Source organism: Miniopterus natalensis, chromosome 11 (genome assembly GCF_054644295.1).
Source record: "Miniopterus natalensis isolate mMinNat1 chromosome 11, mMinNat1.hap1, whole genome shotgun sequence".
Taxonomy (NCBI): Eukaryota; Metazoa; Chordata; class Mammalia; order Chiroptera; family Miniopteridae; genus Miniopterus; species Miniopterus natalensis.
Window position 1 is genome coordinate 36,304,703 of NC_142091.1, and position 18,977 is coordinate 36,323,679.

The window sequence follows — 18,977 nt, forward strand, 5'->3', positions numbered from 1 at the left end:
GGCATGGACCCTTGCCTCAGAAAACAAACATAGCCCCGAAAACTTGCCAATGATTTCAAGCGCTTCCATGAGCTCTGGGTTTAGAATCCCTACCCTAAATGGTGAACACCAAAGTCAGGTGCAACCTGAAGACGCAGAAATTCTAAAATATGTGGAGGGGAAGGTAGACTAAGTGCTGACTCCTCAGCAGCAGCAGGAATGAAAAATAAGTTTCTATAGCTTTATCTTACATGTGTTATCACCAGCTACCATGCATAATAATTAATGTTTCCAGGAATAATCCACTACTGAGCACCCAGTGCCCCAGCAGGTGAACTTTGCTCTCCCCCAGGAGAACCCTAAGAAGCTACCAACTCACTCACCTTTGCTCTAGTGCGGTACCAGTGAGATGTGTGGTGAGAGGGGCTGTAAATTAAAACTAAGCCCGGGAAAGTTACCGGGGTTTTGTGTTTGGGCCATTTTATATAGTTGTATAGGACATCAGGAAGTCTTCTCTGATAAGGTGATATTTGAACAGAATCCTATAGAAGTAGGGGAGCAAACCACGGGGGCACTTGGGAGAGCATTTCAGGCCGAGGGAGCAACAAAAGGGTGGAGGCCCACGGGCAGAGGGGAGTGAGCGAGGTGGATGGGGACTGAGGGCCGAAGACGGAGTTGAGGCCTGTGTGCGAGGTCTCCCAGGGTCAGGGGTAAAGGATAAGCAGGGTTCGAGGGCCCCAGCCCCTGACAGGCCCAGAGAATGCTGTTAGTAATGGGGAGCCGCTCAGGGGAGCCCAGGGGAGGTGTGTGCATTGTGAGCCCCAGGACTGCACAAGACCTGCAGCGGAGGGTGGTTAGCCGCAGCTGGGTAACGTGGAGAGGCTTACGGAGCCTGCCCTTGCCAAGGTGGGGGTTCATGTGGCAACCCCGGAAACCCCTCTGTGGGTGTGGAGGGGGCGAGGATAGGGTCGAGCCCGAAACTGAAAGAACAAAGGGGAAAATACGGAGGAGAGTGAATGGGCAGGGCCTAGACAGGGCGAAGGCCCAGGAAAGGGGGAGGAGGAACTGTTTGCCAAACGGCCACTCTTTGCCCAGTTGTTTACATATATTTTTAAATTTGGTTTTAAAGTAATACAAAGAGGTGTGTGCTATCGTCCCCATTTTACAAATAAGAAAACTCGAAGGCGAGACACCGCTAATAACTAGTAGGAGAGGGCAGCTTCGTTATTTTTGTCTTCACTTCCTACTCATTTTCTTATGTTGCTGTACTGATTTATTCATAATACTACGTGTGGAGGAACAAAGTGAGGTTGCAGCTATGAAGGGAACAGAAGGCTGACCAAGCGGCAGGCTGCTAAGGACTTTTGAACACTGGGCTCTCCGCCCGGTTGGATCACCCGCCTGGCCTTACCCAAAAGCGCCACGAGGTGGCAGCATCTCACTTGTTGGCGGGCGCGGGGACGGGGGCAACTCCGTGGCCAACTGTTGTCTGCAAAAATATTGAATAAAAAGCGATGTGCTTGTTATAGTCCATATTTAGAAACTGACCCATTTTAACCAGAAATCCTTGTCAGGAAGTAGAGTCAAAGCCCCTAAGTTCACAGAAATACACCTATTCACAGGCATTAGGAGCTTGACATTGGCCTCCAAATAAGCAGAATTTAAAAAAACCGGGTCAGGTCTACAGCAATGCAAGCTGCCCTTGGAGCGCTTATCATGCGCCAACCACTGAGCAGCTTTACCGTGTTCTCTCTGATCCCTGCAAGCTTCCAAGGGAGGCGTGAGTATTCCCACTGCAAGACGGGGAAGCTGATGTTCAGAGACTTCAGGAGACTGGCTGAAGTCACAGCCAGCCAGGAGACGCCAGCGTTTGACACAGGTCTGTTGGACTCTGAAGCCCAGGTTCTTCCTCTAGCTTACTGCCATCTGCCCCTACCCCGCCTTACCTTTGGGGGTTATTTCTTCATCAAGGACCAGCTCCAGTTTCACTCGCTCCCCAAAAGCCCTTCCACCCCACACCACAGGGACCTTTTTATTTACTCAACATTCCTGGCACTAGTCACCCACGTTAGCTGTTTGGCAGGGTCTACCTCCCGTGGTAATTAATTTTGTCATGTATGTGACCTGTTTCCTTCTCCGTGAATCTGGGAAGGAGGGGGACCTTCCTCTAACTGTGTTTCTGTCCTGATCCTTTAGTGTCAAGACATGGTGATATTGCAAGATCATAATACTTAGTCCTTTTTTTAAATAGATTTTTATTGGTTTTGGAGAGAGAAAGGGAAAGGGAGAGAGAGATAGAAACATCAATGAGAGAGAGTCATTGATCCGCTGCCCCCTGCTGGGGATCAAGTCCACAACCCTGGCATAGGCCCTGACCAGGAATCCAACCGTGATCTTCTGGATCGTAGGTGAATGCTCAACCACTGAGCAATGCTGGCCGGGCATAATACTTAGTCTTTTGTGAGACTCCTTCCCTGGGAATATCTGGAGAAGGGAAAACCTATCAGCCTAAGTAAAGCTGAAAATTTGAGCTGGGTAGGAACAGAGCTGTCTTCAGACTGAGATGTAATATTTCCAAGTAAGCCTGTAGGTGTCAGTAGGGAGCCTATTTTTGAGAGTGTGAGAGTCTCAAATGAAGTCAGAATCTCAGGCTGGAAGGAGCTTTTCTCATTTTAGCCGTCAACCTACATCTAGAATAACCTCTCCAACATAACAACCACCATAGCAACGTTCCTCCCAGCCCAGAGGCCCGCGATGCGGAGCCCACAGCTTCCGAGGAGGGATCTTCCACGTTTGCGCAGCTTTATTAGAATGCTGCCCTTAATTTTGCGTGAAACTTGGCCTCCTTGTAGCTTCTACTTATTCTACAAGGAAATAAAGTGGAAACAGCCCATGATCTGCATCTGGGCCTAGGCACATGAGAGGCCTGTACTTCTGAGTCAAGTCTTCCACACAATTGATTACTCTAGGGAGCTGCTGACACAGGCGGGGGCCCCAGTGCTCTGGGCTGTCCCCCCCTGACCTAAGCGTTGTCCACCCTCAGAGCATCAGGGAAGGAAAGAGTGAGCGACACACCTTTGGCAGAGTGCTGTCCTCGCAGACCCAGGGATCCAGAGAGTGACTCTTCCCAGTGTCTCTTCTGCTAGGGACCTGAAGACAGAGGTTAAGCCATCCATCCACCCATCCATCCACCCATCCATCCATCCATCCATCCATCCATCCATCCATCCATCCACCCACCCACCCATCCATCCATCCACCCATTAAACATGTCTTTACTGGGAGCCCACTATTGTTTAAGTCTCACCACCATCTTAGGAGGTGGGTTATCTATGTCTCTATTTTAAAAAGGAGGCAGCTGAGGCTTTGAGACGTTACATAACTTGACCAAGGACGTGCCGCTAGTAAGTGGTGGAGCTGGAGTCGGGATACAGAGCTTCCCCAGTACAAACCAGCACAGTGTGGGCCTCACGTGGGAATCCTTTGAAGAGCTGAAGGGACAGCATGGTCCCTTCATGTCAAGTGTCTGAAGTGAATACTACTTAAGTTTTCTTCTCAAGCTTTCAAACCTAAACCCTCATTTTCTCTCACCCTCTTTTTAAATTTAAGTTCAGAGTGATGGCTTTGTTGTTGTTTCCTATAGAAGTCAGATTTCCTGCCAATGCTTTTCCATTATAAACTTGAACACGTGACAAGGCATATGAAAATCAATAGCAGTAATTTGGGTATTTATCAGTGTGTTTTTCCTGTAGAATTAGTTCTTAGATTATATTTATTTTAATTGATAAATTGCTGTGATAAAGAAAAATTTCAAGAAAATAAAGATTGCCCCAATCTCATATCCTAAAACAACTATTTCCTTTCTAATTCATATGTATATATTTTTCTATTGTAAATTCTTAATAAATGTAGGCTATTATCATAATTCTGAATGTTTTAAATTTTAATTTTTTCACTCAACATTATTTAAGGATCATTTACCCATGTTTCTATGTATTTTTCCTATTTTTCCTAATGATCACTTTTAACAGCTGCCTGATAATCTATCAATTTTCATTGTTTTAAGGCCTTTAGAGAGAAAGTTCAGGAATTACTGACAAAAAATGTTTTGTTTTGTTTTTAAATTTTTTTAAATTGATCTTTTAGAGAGAGAGGAAGGGAAAGGGAGAGAGAAACATTGATTGGCTGCCTCCTGCATGCCCCTGCCTGGGATCGAACCTGAACCTGGGCATGTGCTGTGATTGGGAATCGCACCAGCAACCTTTCGGTGCACGGGATCAATGCCCAACCAACTGAGCCCACCAGCCAGGGCTCCTTTTATACTTAAAACAAGCAGGATTCTAACCGGGGCTGATACATGCCAAACACTTCAGCCAAATGGAACTTCAGCAGGCTATTGATATTTATGGATTCAGCATGCAAGGTTTTGACCATTCCTGAGTAAAAGGCAGTCATGTATCATTTTGCTGAGACCTAAACTTGAACCCTGGGCTCTAGTAAATGAGATGGAAAAACAAGTCACTTAGTTGGTATGTAAGCCCAGCTGATGGTCCATCATCACGCGATGGCTTGGTAGCTATACATCAGCATTATGTACGCATTTTATGGGGAAAATATACAATATAGTGGCATATGACTGTTGGGGAGTTCTCAAAGTTTTTGGATATGTCCCTCAAAACTGTCAAGGTTTATCATTCTACAGTTATATTCACTTATTTCCTGCCACTGTGTCTTTGATTTACTCTTATAATCTGCCTATCATTCCCCCATAGCCAACTATTAAAATTATGTTTACCGAATGTATTGCTTCTCTTAATCATTTTTCCTGATTAGTTTCCACTAACATAGTCTCTCCTTGCTTTGACCTCCTTAGAATTTTATTTGTACCTTTTCTGGGTACAAATAAAGTTTGTACTTTTAAAATTTTATATGACTTTGTATAATAATGATCTGTGTACTTTACTGTATATGAGTACTGTGTACTCTCCTCTGAAATGGTGTCATCTTCAGGGTACATCTGGGTCTTATTGATCTGAGAATCCTACCGCCCCGCAACGGCCCTCCTTCCACAAAGCCCGGGACAACGCCGTCCGTGTGACAGGGGCCAATCGATATTTGTTGAGTTGAATTGGGGAAAATATACAATATAGTGGGTTCTGTTGTAGTAAACCAAACAGATGTCTTATAGATGATAGCTTTTGCTGGGTGTTACCAGTACTTTTGATGGTCACCTATAAATAAAACCAGATTGCTATGTTCTTTGGATAATCGGACCTGGGGAAATATGTCAGCTCAACAGCTACTCTAATATTAACGGGTAATATCCCTTTTCATCTTCTAACTTGACGGTTTCTACCTGGTCCAACTCTGCCTTTCTCAAATCCACTCTCTGTTCATGCTACTTCAGTGCCCTCCTTTTTAGTCCTGTCCCATCACGTTGTGTTGAAATCTCAGAAAAATGGAACATGCTCAAAGGCCCTGTTAGCTTAGATAGTCCATGTGGAGATTAAACAGCCTTTCTCCTGTTCAGTTTACCAATTTAGTAACCATGTCTTAGCCCAAATTCTCTAGACTGTAGGGCCGGGGGTCAAGTTAAAGTGCTGATTCCTTTCTGTGGGGGAGGCGGTTTGGGAAGGTAGCAGTGAAGACAGAGGCAAGTTAAGCGAGGCTTTGAAGCCTTACCCACCACGGCAGCCGCCGGGTTCCAGCAGGCCCTGGGACACCGCAAGCCATTTAGCAGGTAGAGTCCCTGCGCCACAGGGTCTCTGTCATGGCTGCGGGAGGAATCACAATCTTGAGATAGTCCGTGGAAGGGGAAAATGAGAAAAATGCATCTGTTTACTTCAGTTCTGTCTCCCGTTTCCCCTTTGTCAAGGTTTGTGCCACAAGAAGGTAACTCCCCCATATTTCTGTGCAACTCCTGTGGTGTATCGTTCGGTCCATTGACACCAGCTCTGGAAGATTTTATGTCCTGTGCTCTGCCCTTTCTTCCTATCTGAGAGTGGAGGGGCAAAGCAGTGCAGGTGGGAGGCTGTGCAGGTGGGAGGCAGTGCAGGTGGGAGGCAGTGCAGGTGGGAGGCTGTGCAGGTGGGAGGCTGTGCGGGTGGGAGGCTGTGCGGGTGGGAGGCAGGAGTGCAGGTGGGAGACAGTGCAGGTGGGAGGCTGTGCAGGTGGGAGGCTGTGCAGGTGGGAGACAGTGCAGGTGGGAGGCAGTGCAGGTGGGAGGCTGTGCGGGTGGGAGGCTGTGCAGGTGGGAGGGAGTGCAGGTGGGAGGCAGTGCAGGTGGGAGACAGTGCAGGTGGGAGGCAGTGCAGGTGGGAGACAGTGCAGGTGGGAGGCAGTGCCGGTGGGAGGCTGTGCAGGTGGGAGGCTGTGCAGGTGGGAGGCTGTGCGGGTGGGAGGCTGTGCGGGTGGGAGGCAGTGCAGGTGGGAGGCTGTGCAGGTGGGAGGCAGTGCCGGTGGGAGGCAGTGCCGGTGGGAGGCTGTGCAGGTGGGAGGCAGGAGTGCAGGTGGGAGGCTGTGCGGGTGGGAGGCTGTGCAGGTGGGAGGCTGTGCAGGTGGGAGGCAGTGCCGGTGGGAGGCTGTGCGGGTGGGAGGGAGTGCAGGTGGGAGGCTGTGCGGGTGGGAGGCTGTGCGGGTGGGAGGCAGTGCGGGTGGGAGGCAGGAGTGCAGGTGGGAGGCAGTGCAGGTGAGAGGCAGTGCAGGTGGGAGGCAGTGCAGGTGGGAGGCAGGAGTGCAGGTGGGAGGCAGTGCAGGTGAGAGGCAGTGCAGGTGGGAGGCTGTGCAGGTGGGAGGCTGTGCAGGTGGGAGGCAGTGCGGGTGGGAGGCTGTGCGGGTGGGAGGCTGTGCGGGTGGGAGGGAGTGCAGGTGGGAGGCTGTTCGGGTGGGAGGCAGTGCCGGTGGGAGGCTGTGCGGGTGGGAGGCTGTGCGGGTGGGAGGCTGTGCGGGTGGGAGGCAGTGCAGGTGGGAGGCTGTGCGGGTGGGAGGGAGTGCAGGTCATGCTGGTCTGGGGTTTCAGTTCTGACACCAGGGAGCTCAGCAGAAGCAGCCGCCCCCCAGAGGTGGGTGGTGCCTTCAGGAAAAAGGCAGCAGTGGGAGGCTGTGCTCCGCGCTCAGCAGTCGGGTCTCACGCCCGTCCTCCTGCTGCAGGTGCTTGGGGAAGGTCCTCAGTGAGAGCCTGACAGATGCAGAGGCTGCCTCCTAGTCTTTACCGTGCTGACAGCTTTGCTGCGTTGGACACTACGGATCACTCTCCCCTTGGACCTCTGCCCTCCTCGTTTTCCTGATTAACAGAGTCGGTTCCGTTCCTCCTGCCCTGGCTGTGTCTTCTTAGGGACTTCTTCCTTCTCCCAGCTCCTAAAATTAGATATTCCTTGTGGGCCCTCTTTCAGCCTTCTTATATCCTCACTCTCCACACTTAGCTGACTTCTATGCACTGGTAACTAGCAGAGGAATATCTGCAGCCCAAATCTCTCTGCTCCAGATCCTTGGAGATGGTGGCTCACCTGCCTCCACCTGGGTGTCCAGCTCAGGTGGTCAAACTTAACAGTCCTAAAAATGAGCTTATTGTCAGCCTCTTTCCCAACCCTCATCCAACCTGCTTTTCTTCCTGTAGCTCTATCTTGGTAAATGTCACCAGATCAAGAACCTGCCAGTTCTTTCGTTCCTTCAGATTTCATATCCAACGAGTCACTATTAATCTTTCCTCCTAAATATCTCTTAGATCCAGACCTCTTCTCTGCTTCCATGACCATTGTTTTATTTCAGAATTGTAATTGCTTCCTAAATGTTCTGTTGCCCTTGCCTCCTCTCAATCCATTTTTCCAAACTAAACCTGCAGTTATAATTTTAAAAGGCAAATAACCATGACCAAATAAGGTTTACTCCATACATATAAGAAAAGTTCAGTCTTAGCTGGTTTGGTTCAGTGGTTAGAGCGTCAACTCGCAGACTGAAGGGTCCAGGGTTTGATTCTGGCCAGGGGTGTGTACCTCAGTTGCAGGCTCCATCCCTGACCCCCCTTGGAGCAGGTGCAAGAGGCAACCAATCGATATGGTCTCTCTCTCTCTGGCATTGATATTCCTCTCTCCCTCTTTCCCTCTCCCCCCTCCTTCCATTCTTTCTGAAAGGCAATGGAAGGGGTACCCTCAGGTGAGAATTAAAAAAAATTTGCCTGGCCGGTGTGTCTCAGTGGTTGAGCATCAGCCTATGATCCAGGAGATCTTGGTTCAATTTCTGGTCAGGGCACAGGCCCCTGTTGCAAGCTCGATCCCCAGTAGGGGGCGCACACCAATAGATGTTTCTTTCTCATCCATCTTTCTCTTTCTCCCTCTCCCTCTTTCTCTCTCTCTAAAATCAATAAAAACATATTTTTAAAAAGTGAATTATTTCATGTTATGTGAATTTCACCTCAATAGAGAAATAAAAAAAAATCTACAGAGGAAAAAATATACAACATAAATTAGAGTCTGTCCCTCTTCTGCTTAAAATCCTTCAGGGACAGCCTAACTTTTTAGCCTGGCAGACAAGGCTCTTCATGTCCCGGCCCTGCTGCTGCTCCACCACAGCCGCCCCTCCCTGTAAACCTTAGGCCCAGCCATACAAAGCCACGAGCAGCGCTCTGAAAGGGCCTATTCTTTCCTGCCTTCAGGCCTTTGTATGGGTTTTCTTTCCCTGGAATGCCCTTCCCTTAGTTACTTTCCACTCATCCTTCAAAGCTCAGCTCAACATCTCCTCCTTTGAACAGGTTTTCCTGATTCCATTGTCTGAAAGTACCCCTTTCCTGTACCCCAAGAACCTTCTGGGCATTTCTCTATTTTATCGGCATAGGTGATTGGGAACCCTCAGAGGACAGGGCCTGGGCCTTCCCTCTCTTTAGCCTCAGAACCTGGTCCCAGACAGAAGCCATAATGAATGTGAAATGAGTAAGAGCAGACTTAGAAACACTGAAAGTAACAATCTTTTCTAATGTAAAATACTCAGGGCATGAAACTGAAAATGATTCAGAGATGTTTACCTGGCTTACTGTGGCATTTATCATGGAGGAATGGGCAGTCTTTTTTCTTCGTACTTTTATGAATTATTTAGGAATCAAAACAAAAATAAAAATTCCAAATAGCAGACTGATAAAGATGTCAATCTAAGTAGCAAAATAGTCTCACATGGGGCTTAGAGGGTTGCAGAATACTGATGACCTTAGCAAAATAAGGCAAAAAGCATCAATTACTCTTGCAAAAAAAGACACAAAAAACCATGATAGGTAATAAATAAGATTGTTTTTTGGTACCTTGTCCCAAAGCTAAGATACAGTATTCTGTCTTAGGATGGTGTTGAAAAATACCTGTTTCACAGGATTTTAAATGAATCTGAGTCCCTAATGAAATAATGAATCTATGCAAAAATCATCAATGGCTGCCAAAGCTATTAGGTGAAAGGTTGACGAGGAACCCCTGAACCCACTGTTCAACCTCAACATTATTAAAAGTGGGACAGCCAGCCCTGGCCAGTGTGGCTCAGTCGGTCGGTTGGAGCCTCGTCGTGTGCATTGAAGGGTCTTAGTTGGATTCTCGGTCGGGGCACATACCCAGGTTGTGGGTTCAATCCTTCATTCGGCCGAGTACAGGAGGTGACCCATGGATGTCTCTCTCCCTCTCTCTCTCTCTCTCTCCCTCTCCCTTCCTCTCTCTCTAAAATTAATAAATCATTTCTTTAGGTGAGAAAAGAAAAAGGGGGGACAGCCAGATATTATTAATTGCCCCCCGATAAAATGTAGCAGGAAGTACACATCACCATTTAAGAAACAGTCTTGACAAAACAATTGAACCTGAATTTAACAAGACCCTAACCACCAGATTGTTAGAAATATAAAGGACAGAGAAGCCCGTTAAACAACACCATAAGGATAAAAGAAATTGAGTCAAGAAGGTGGAAAAATTCTACAAGACAAATGACTCATTCCTTTAATAAATAAGTCTTATGAAGAAAAAGGGAGGTGGAAATTACAGATTGAGGGAGACAAAGATTTAAGGATACAAATTTGGATAAACATAAAAAGATATTTTTGAGACAATCTGGGAAAATTTACATGGATTGGATATTAATAATATTGAGGAGTTATGTTTACTTTTTTATGTGTGATAATGGTACTTTTCACACCATTATGTTTTTAAAAGTCCTTATTTTTAGAGATTGGAATATTTATGATGAAATGATACGATGTCTTGAATTTGCATTAAAATGCTTTTTAAAAATTGCGTGGCCCTGGCCATGTGTGGCCTTAGCTGGTGTGGCTCAGTTGGTCGGGCGTCGTACTAGTTTAATTCCCGGTCAGGGCACATGCCCAGGTTTCTGGCTCAACCTCCAACCCCCGGTAGGGGGCCTGCAGGACGCAGCCGATAGATGTTGGTTTCACTGCCACATTGATGTTTCTCTCCCTCTGTCCCTCTCCCTTCTTTTCTCTCTAAAAATCAATAAAAATATTTAAAAAAGAAAGTGTGTGTTGGAGGTAAATGAAACAATGGCACAGAATATTAATAACAGTTGACTCTGGATAATAGTGGACACATGGACTCCTTCCCCTTTTGTGTATGTTTGAAAATTTCCATAATAAAAAGTTTAAAGAATAAACTTAACATTCAGCAGCCATGTGCCAGTGTTACTAAGTCCATCTATAAGCCAGGACTGTGTCATAGGAGACGGCATTGCTGGACCAATGAAGACCTTGGGCCTTGGAGTCAGAAAGGCCTGGGTTTGAATCCCAGCCCTGCTACTTAGTAACCCTGTTCCTTCAGGCAAGTTGCTCATTTTCAGAATCTGTTCTCTCATCCAGAAACAGGAATAATATTTACTTTCTTCAGAAGGTTGAAGGGACAAGTGAGATAAATGTACAAAATGTCCATCACGTGCCCAGCAAAGAATAAATATGAATGTACCTTATTCTTACCCAGTTATTTCCTTTATTTTTAAAAATAAATTTAAATAATACCAATGTTTATGGAGAAAAAAATGAAATTCCCCTGATGTCATGCTCCAGAGGAAGGCACCACTGTTGACAGTTTGGTGTTGTCACAGAACAAAATAACGTCTTTCTGACTCCGTCTCATGCCAGCCTGCCCAGCTCCCACACATGCGGTTAGCAAATTTTCCTTGGTCCTGCACGTGGACAGGCTGATCATTAAAGGAGTCTAGCCTGTAGCTTAGGAATTACTGAAACCGCCTCCTGGCTTGAAACTACCTCCCAAGGAGATAAGGAAGGTATGTTTATCAAAAGATTTTTAGGAACTTCATGACTGAGACCAAGGCAATTGGAGTTTGTTGACCCAAACCAAAGAAGTTTCACCATCCAGATGTCAGAGGCCATCAATCACCTCCTGACCTCAAACCCCTCCCTGGCCCTCCCTTCCCCTGGCAGAAGGGAAGCCTGAATTCTGTAGTTTCTCAAGATGATCCTTTAGGATGCTAGTCCGAGATCTCTTGGGCTTGCTGGCTTTCCAAATAAAGTTACTTTTCTTGTCCCAGCTCCTTGTGACTCACCTTGTGCTGAGCAGTTCCGGCTGTCCCTGGATTGCAGTGTCACTACCTTTCCAGCCTTTTTTCTTTATATCTATGAATATATACAGGTATATGCTTCCACATACATATGGTGTGTCTGTTTGTTTTTACAAAAATTGGATCATATATTGCATATTGTTCTGCAATTTACTTTTTCTACTTTACAATACATAGCGTTTTTCTTTTTGTGAGTTACGTGGCTCTGTACTTGTGATTCAGTAGGTAATGCCACTCATCTGCCTTCGCTCCCAGGTGTGAGCCTTTCTTCGAGCTCAAATCCTGCAGCAGAAATGTTAGATCAAAGGGTATATGTCGTGTATATATCTTGATAGAGCTATAAAATGATTCTACTGCCCCTCCGCACGTTATTGAGTTATTTTCACATTCAGAACTCAATATTATCTATTTTCTATACATTTCTAAGTCGCATGCTGAGAGACTGTCTTTTCCGGTCCCACTTATTTCTCAACAGGCACTGAAAGTGTTTCAGAGAATAAATGTTTTTGATTAGCAAAAAATCAGCGTCATGGAAAACTGTCAGGCTCCATCCTGCTATTTGTTCCTGTTAAAGGACAGAGCACGGCATGCTGTTTTCAAGGCTGATGTGGCGGTGGGTTGGATAAAATAAATGGGAGCCCTAGTTTTCTTTGAGAAAAGCCAGAGAAGATTATGTGAGGCGGGATCCTGAAAGAAAGCGGGGGAATAAAGCCTCCTCTCAAAGGCGGTCCCAGCGGATGGCTGCTGTGAAAAGGTGGATGGGTGAGAAAAGGGAAAGGAAATTCAGCCTCAGGCCCCGGGGGAGTTCAAGATCTCAGCTTTCCCCTCCTGCTGGTCTAGTGACTTTTAGCGAGGACAGTTCCAGAGGAGGATGGTTTCAAAAACAGAAATCCGAATGGAACCCAGTTCGTCCTTACTTATGTAAGAGCACCTGTCATGGGTGTACAATAGTCCCAGGCAGAACTCCTAAGAAAGGTCACTTTGTAAACCCTGGTCCTGCTGGGGGGAGGTCAACAATTGCCCTTTGTCCGCGCGGCCCTCCAACGGGACAATGGTCCTGCAATGGAGTTGCTGCTGGTCCAAGCCACTGTAGTAGTTTGGGGCAAGAAGAAATTATTCCATTGTCTTTTAGAAGTTAGATCAATGAGGGTGATATCATTCACGCTGTGTGGCTTTCCTTGGGTTCTGGCTGTTCCGGATCTAGGAAATCAGTTGCTGCCCCATTGCTGCATATACAGGGTGTTCCAGAAAAATGTGCACGCACTTTAGCAGCTGATAGCTCAGTTTTGAAAATGAAATGTGTTTTAATAAACACCGCCTTTGTAATTATTCAAAGTGTGTGTGTACATTTTTGGGGACACCCTATATTTCTTTAGAGCCATGGGCAGGACGGCACATAGAAAAGGACCTGGGTCAAATGAGAATCTACTGAAGTTCTGAAAATCTTGACTTTTTTTTAGGTGAAGTAAGATCAACATTTTGTTTAGTGATTTCTGAAACAATGCATGTACAAACAGTAAATAAATGTCCTGGTCTCTCTTGGACTTAGGGGTAGGTTTTAATTAAATGCAGGTTACTAGCTAAATAAAATATGGAAAACATTTCATGGTTTTTGACCTCTATCTAAAACACTATTTGTCTTTCAGTTTTTTAGCCCCGGATCAAAGTCTTCTGCCAATCCACAGATAGGCTGACCACAGCAAACAGTCAGTTTGTATATGTCTTAACATGGGTGACATCTTGATTTTGCTTTGACAGGTAACTTTAATGATTTCAACATATAGTTAATGTGCCAAGTACTGTTCTAGGTGCTAAAGATAAAGCAGAACAAAACAACAAAGAGCCTCACCCTTGTGGGTTTATACGCTAGCGGGGAAACTTCGTTCATTCATTTACTCATTTATTCAACTAGGATATAGTTATCTTCTAATAGGACTCAGGCCTTAAGCCAATCACTGTGCCTAAACAGGATTTTCCCTCTGCCCTCAGAGTCCAATGGGAGAAATAAGACGTGTCCCCTTTGCTCCCCTGATGTCCCCCTTTTGGAGAGTGTAGTTGAGGGGCACCTTGTTCACTTGAGTGGTCCAACCTGCCACTAGGTCCACATGGGTCCACTCACAAGGTTCTCCCATCTTCTTGATTATCTGGAAGTGTGGGGTTTTTTCAAAACCTCCTGCTCCAGTTATTCACTTGAGAAGCCTTAGGGATGAGGGTGAGATTTTTACACTTGGCCCTTCATTCCGTCTGTTGGTCTCACCATCCTTCCGCTCTGCTGGGCCACTGCAGCTGTCATCCCCACCACTGCCATCTGGCCCTCGTCTCCCCTCTAACCATCAGAAAATACCCTCTACCTCTTCTGTCTGCCTGTATTCCAGGGGGGTTCCCGCAGAAGAGCTGCTGGGCCCCTAACCACCCAGTTCTTTTCAGTATATCACAGTCCCTTCCGTCTGAGAACTCAGGAGCACTCCTAGGACGAAGGGAGGTGAATGACAGGGCAAGTCAGAGGAGGATCAGGCCCTGGTGCCTAACACTATACCCACTCTGGCTCCCAGGAGTAACTTATGTCCTGGCTGCAAGTGACAGAAGCTGATGCTGACAGACTAAGTAGCAAAGGAGTTTATTCGAAGAATATTGGGTAGCTCAGAATTGCTGGGAAGACTGGAGGAAACAATCTTGAGGCTAAGCTTCCGAGAAACTCACCCAAAATTATGCAGCATAATTGGCCTAATGGGGAAACTGAGGCTGCGGCCCCATCACCACTCAGCAACCACAGGCTGCCAGGAGCTCAGGTGGACTGCAGCCACTGCTAACAAAGGCATCAAGGCCTCGTCTGCATCGGGAACGAGCCTCCAGACCATTCCGGTCCCCCAAACCAAGGGCTTTGCTGCCACCCTCACCAGCGGAAGACGTGCACTGTGCCATCCCTTCCTTCTCACCGTGCCCTTGGACACCAGAATCTCACACAAACGCATCCGACTGGGAGAGTGCCAGTCACATGCCTGTGTCCTAGCTACGGAGGACGAGAGGTGGGAGTCAGGAAGGGAAAACTCTCCTAACTTCAGAAGGGTGTTCCAAAAGACACTGGGTGCCCCAAACCGGACAAATGTCCACCAGAATGAATGATTTAGGCGGGGTATGGCAGGGGGTGGTTTCTTTTAGATAGGGTGGCATTATAACTAATGATTAAATCATGGAATGACATACCCACAAGACTATTCATGGAAGCATTATTTTAATAGCAAAACATTGGAAACTATCTAAATGTCCAGTAATAGAGTTTTAGTTGAATAAAAATTGTGGTACATCAATACACGCATGGAAGACAGTGCACCTGAAAAATGGAGGAGGAATGATCTCTGGAATATATATAAGTAAAAAAAGCACAGCGGAGAATTATATATGTGTATATATATATATATGTGTATATATATATATATATATATATATATAGTAGCTATCTGTTTTGTAATAAAGGGTGAGGATATACTTATGATTCAACATAGAAATTGACATTTTTGCTGGTAAAGTGGTTAATTACCAGCATTTTCATGCAATTCAACGTAATATAAGGTGGAGGAGACAAAGATGGAAAAGAGACTTCTCTGAATACATGTTATGTGTTTTTAAAATATATATCTTTATTGATTTGAGAGGAAGGGAGAGGGATAGAGAGAGAGAGAAACATCAATGATAAGAGTCACTGATCGGCTGCCTCCTGCACGCCCCTCACGGGGGATTGAGCCTGAAACCCGGGCATGTGCCTGGACCAGGAATGGAACCTCCATCTCATGGATCATAGGTCGATGCTCAACCTCTGAGCCATGCTGGCTGGGCCATTTGTTGTGTATTTTTGACATTGGAATCATAAAAATGTATTTTACACACTCAAAAAATTAAATTTAATTTAAAATTCCTAATATTTTGCCCAGCTGGGTGTGGCTCAGCGTTGAACGTCAACCTAGCATCCAGGAGATCGGGGTTTGATTCCCGGTCAGGGCACATGCTTGGGCTGTGGGCTGCAGCTGATCAATGACTCTCTCATTATTGATGTTTCTCTCTCTCTCTCCCTCTCCTTTTCTCTCTGAAATCAATAAAGATATATTAAAAAATATATATATATATATCCTATTTCTCTACTTTTCAGAAAGGCCTAGAAACATTAAAAACCATGAGCAATGAGCAACCTCTAGTGCTTAGATTGTGGTCCTTAAAGGATATTTCCCATTGAAAGGAACCAGCATTTTTTGAATGGTTGATTGAAAGTCTGGGGCAGTACATATGCAGGATTTGGTTGGGATATCTTGCTGAACCAAAAACTATGAACTTATCAAAGATTTGTGGGTTGTATTGAAAGGACTCAAGAACCAACATGAAGTAATTCCAATTGGCCAAAGATAGGATAATTCAATTTTCCAAAAATGTAGTGATTGAATTTGATTGAAATACATAGAATGTATAAAAGTTTAATGAGTTCATGGCAGAGAGGAGAAACTGCAAAATAAATTAACAAACTCATTGGATGGCATTGTCTGTAACTAGATCAAAATGCTTGCTTTGAAAATTGGCAAGTTAAAGGAATTAAATAAGCATTATCCTGCTTTTCCAATTCAATCTACATTTCAGGGTGACCAGATAGCCCTAATTAATGAGGAAAAGTTCTTTACAGATGATTCCCGGCTGATAAATGGGGAAGGAATGACAGAATTAGAAAGATCAACATTTTGCAATCCTAATGATATAATTGATCAAGACAAAGATAAATGAAGGATGAAAGCATTAGATGAAAGGCTTATGGAGAACTTGACAATGGAGAGATCTAGCTGACACCACCTGAATCTGCTGATCAATATTAACATTACTAGGAGTGAAATGTCCAGACAAATGTGTTATTGAGATGCCTCCTTATGGGAAAAAAAAAAAAAAAAGAACCTGAATCTAATAAAGCTTTTAGAACTAAACTCTAGTTTACATGAAATATAGGAGGCAGAGGCTCAGGTTTAATAATTCCACAAGGACATAAATGGATAATCCAGAATATGGGATATTTTATAGTACAACTGGACTAGTTTAAGGAACAAGTCAATGACATGGGGGTAAAAATAAAGGTGGGGCAAGTTGAGGAGAGACTGTTGTAGATTTTAAAAGACTCAAAAAAACGATCATCAAGTGCAATGTGTAGACCTTGTCTAGATTCTGATTCTAATGAACCAATGATAAAAAAGATATTTCTTTAGATAGCAAGGAGCTAGGAAAATGCTCTAAAAATTAGATATTAGGGAATTGTTACTTTTGTTAGGTATGTTACTGGCAATGTGGTTATGTAAGAAAATACAGGCAGACCTCGTTTTATTGTACTTTGCTTTATTGTGCTTCACAAATGTTGTGGCTTGTTTTTTTTTTTTACAAACTGAAGCCAAGACCCTCCACCAGCAAAAAGATTATGGCTCCCTTTATCATGATACTCTCTTTATTGCAGTGGTCTGGAACCAAACCTACAGTATCTCCGAGGTATGCCTGCATTCAGATATTTTAGAGATGCAAAATGCAGTATCTAGGAAAGAAATAATAAGAAGTCAGAGAATTGCTTTAAAATACTTCCACAGAGCCCGGCCCGTGTAGTTGAGCCTTGACCTAGGAACCAAGAGGTCACAGTTAGATTCTGGTCAGGGCACATGTCGGAGGTTGCCGGCTCAGTCCCCAGTGGGATGCATACAGGAGGCAGCTGATCAATGACTCTCTCATCATTGATGTTTCTATCACTCTCTCCCTCTCCCTTCCTCTCTCAAATCAATAAAATCATATTAAAAATAATAAAATAAAATAAAATACTTCCACAGAAAAAGGAGAGAGCTAGATGAAGCAAGTGTGGCAAAATCCTGAGAGTTGTTGCATCAGAGTGATGGGTATTTTTTATACTACTTTTTCTAATTTTGTTTACTTGAAATGTTTCATAATCAAAAAGATATTGGAGACAAACAAAATACAAATCTTCTGGACAATCCAGCTGGATCCTTGTATATCAATGGAATAAAAAAATGAAAAAAGTTATTGCAAAACAGACTAACTTCCTGTTCGTTAGTTGTCAGCTCCCACTATGAGGTAAAAGCACATCTGATGTCAGTAATCACACTTGGGAAGATGTGATCAGGGTGGAAGGAAGGGCTGTTGGTGGGGGCAACACTTCTTTCTCACTACTCTTTTTTTGCTAACACCTGAAGTGGCACCTCAGCAAATTGAAGCAGGGTACAGAGCAGCTTGCAATGTTTTTTTGCATCCAAAAAATGCTAATCACTCTCAATGCCTTTGCTGATTCACTGGGGAATACTTTTTGGTCCTGTAAGTCGATCTCAAGATTTAAATGGAATTTGGAAGGATTTTAAAAGCATGTTGGGTATGTACAGATTACTCCTCATCCTGATGCAGGTTTTCTGGGGGTCTGGGGACCCAAGGGTCTTCGGCCTACTGTGGGTTCTTGGCTTTGCACAGGAAAGAATTCAAACATGAGCCAGTGTAGAGTTTAAAGTGAAAGTGAGTTTATTAGTGAAGAAGTGGGTCAGAGAATAGGCTACTCCACAGACAAAGCAGCACCCTTTAGCAGAATTTGCTTCCTTTATTGAAGTTTATTTAATGGGGAGTGGGGTGGGAATAGGGTATTCAATAAGGGGCAGGAATATTTAGAATCATCCCAGGGAAAGGAGTAGAGATTTCTCAGAAGAGCCTTGCTGGCCATTCTGTGTCCTTATATGGGCTTTCATTTCCAATCATGGTGGCGTGGGGTGTGTCATTTAGCATGCTGATGTATTACAATGAGCATATTATGAGACTAGGGGTTACCCCGTTAGGTGAAATTAGCCACCATGTTGGATGAGCAGGTCTCTGCCAGTTTTAAGCCATAAATCCAGTGTGGAGTGGCCTTCCTTCCTCTTGACAGCTCCTATAGCTTTTATAGATTGCAGCTGTTCTGCCACAATCCCACCTCTTCCGACATTTCCTCCCTGGCTGCTCCGTGTGAGTTTAGATTAAACTGGATTTGAGGAAGGGCCTCTTGTGAAGGGGTTGAAATCTGGAATAATTACTTAGAAAGATTAAGATATTTTTCTTAAAAGACCTATTGAAATACGAGGCTGAGCCTCAGATTTCTATTGTCTGGAATCATCTGGAAATTATGATGTTAACTATCTGTGGCCTATGTCAGGGCATTTAGCATTTTTGCCTGCCCAGTGTCCCTTTCCTCTCCTTATGACAGGCTATTCTTTACTTTGGGGAAATCTGTATGTTTGCAGAGGGCTGCTCAGTGGGCAGACCTAGCCAATCAGATTACCCCATTTCCTTGACCACAGAAGTTAATACATAGATGGGCACATTGGCTCTGCCTTGGCACATTAAATTCCATCCAGAATCTTTCAGCCAGATCTTTTGGAGGGAAAGTTCTTTATCCATTGAGTTGATAG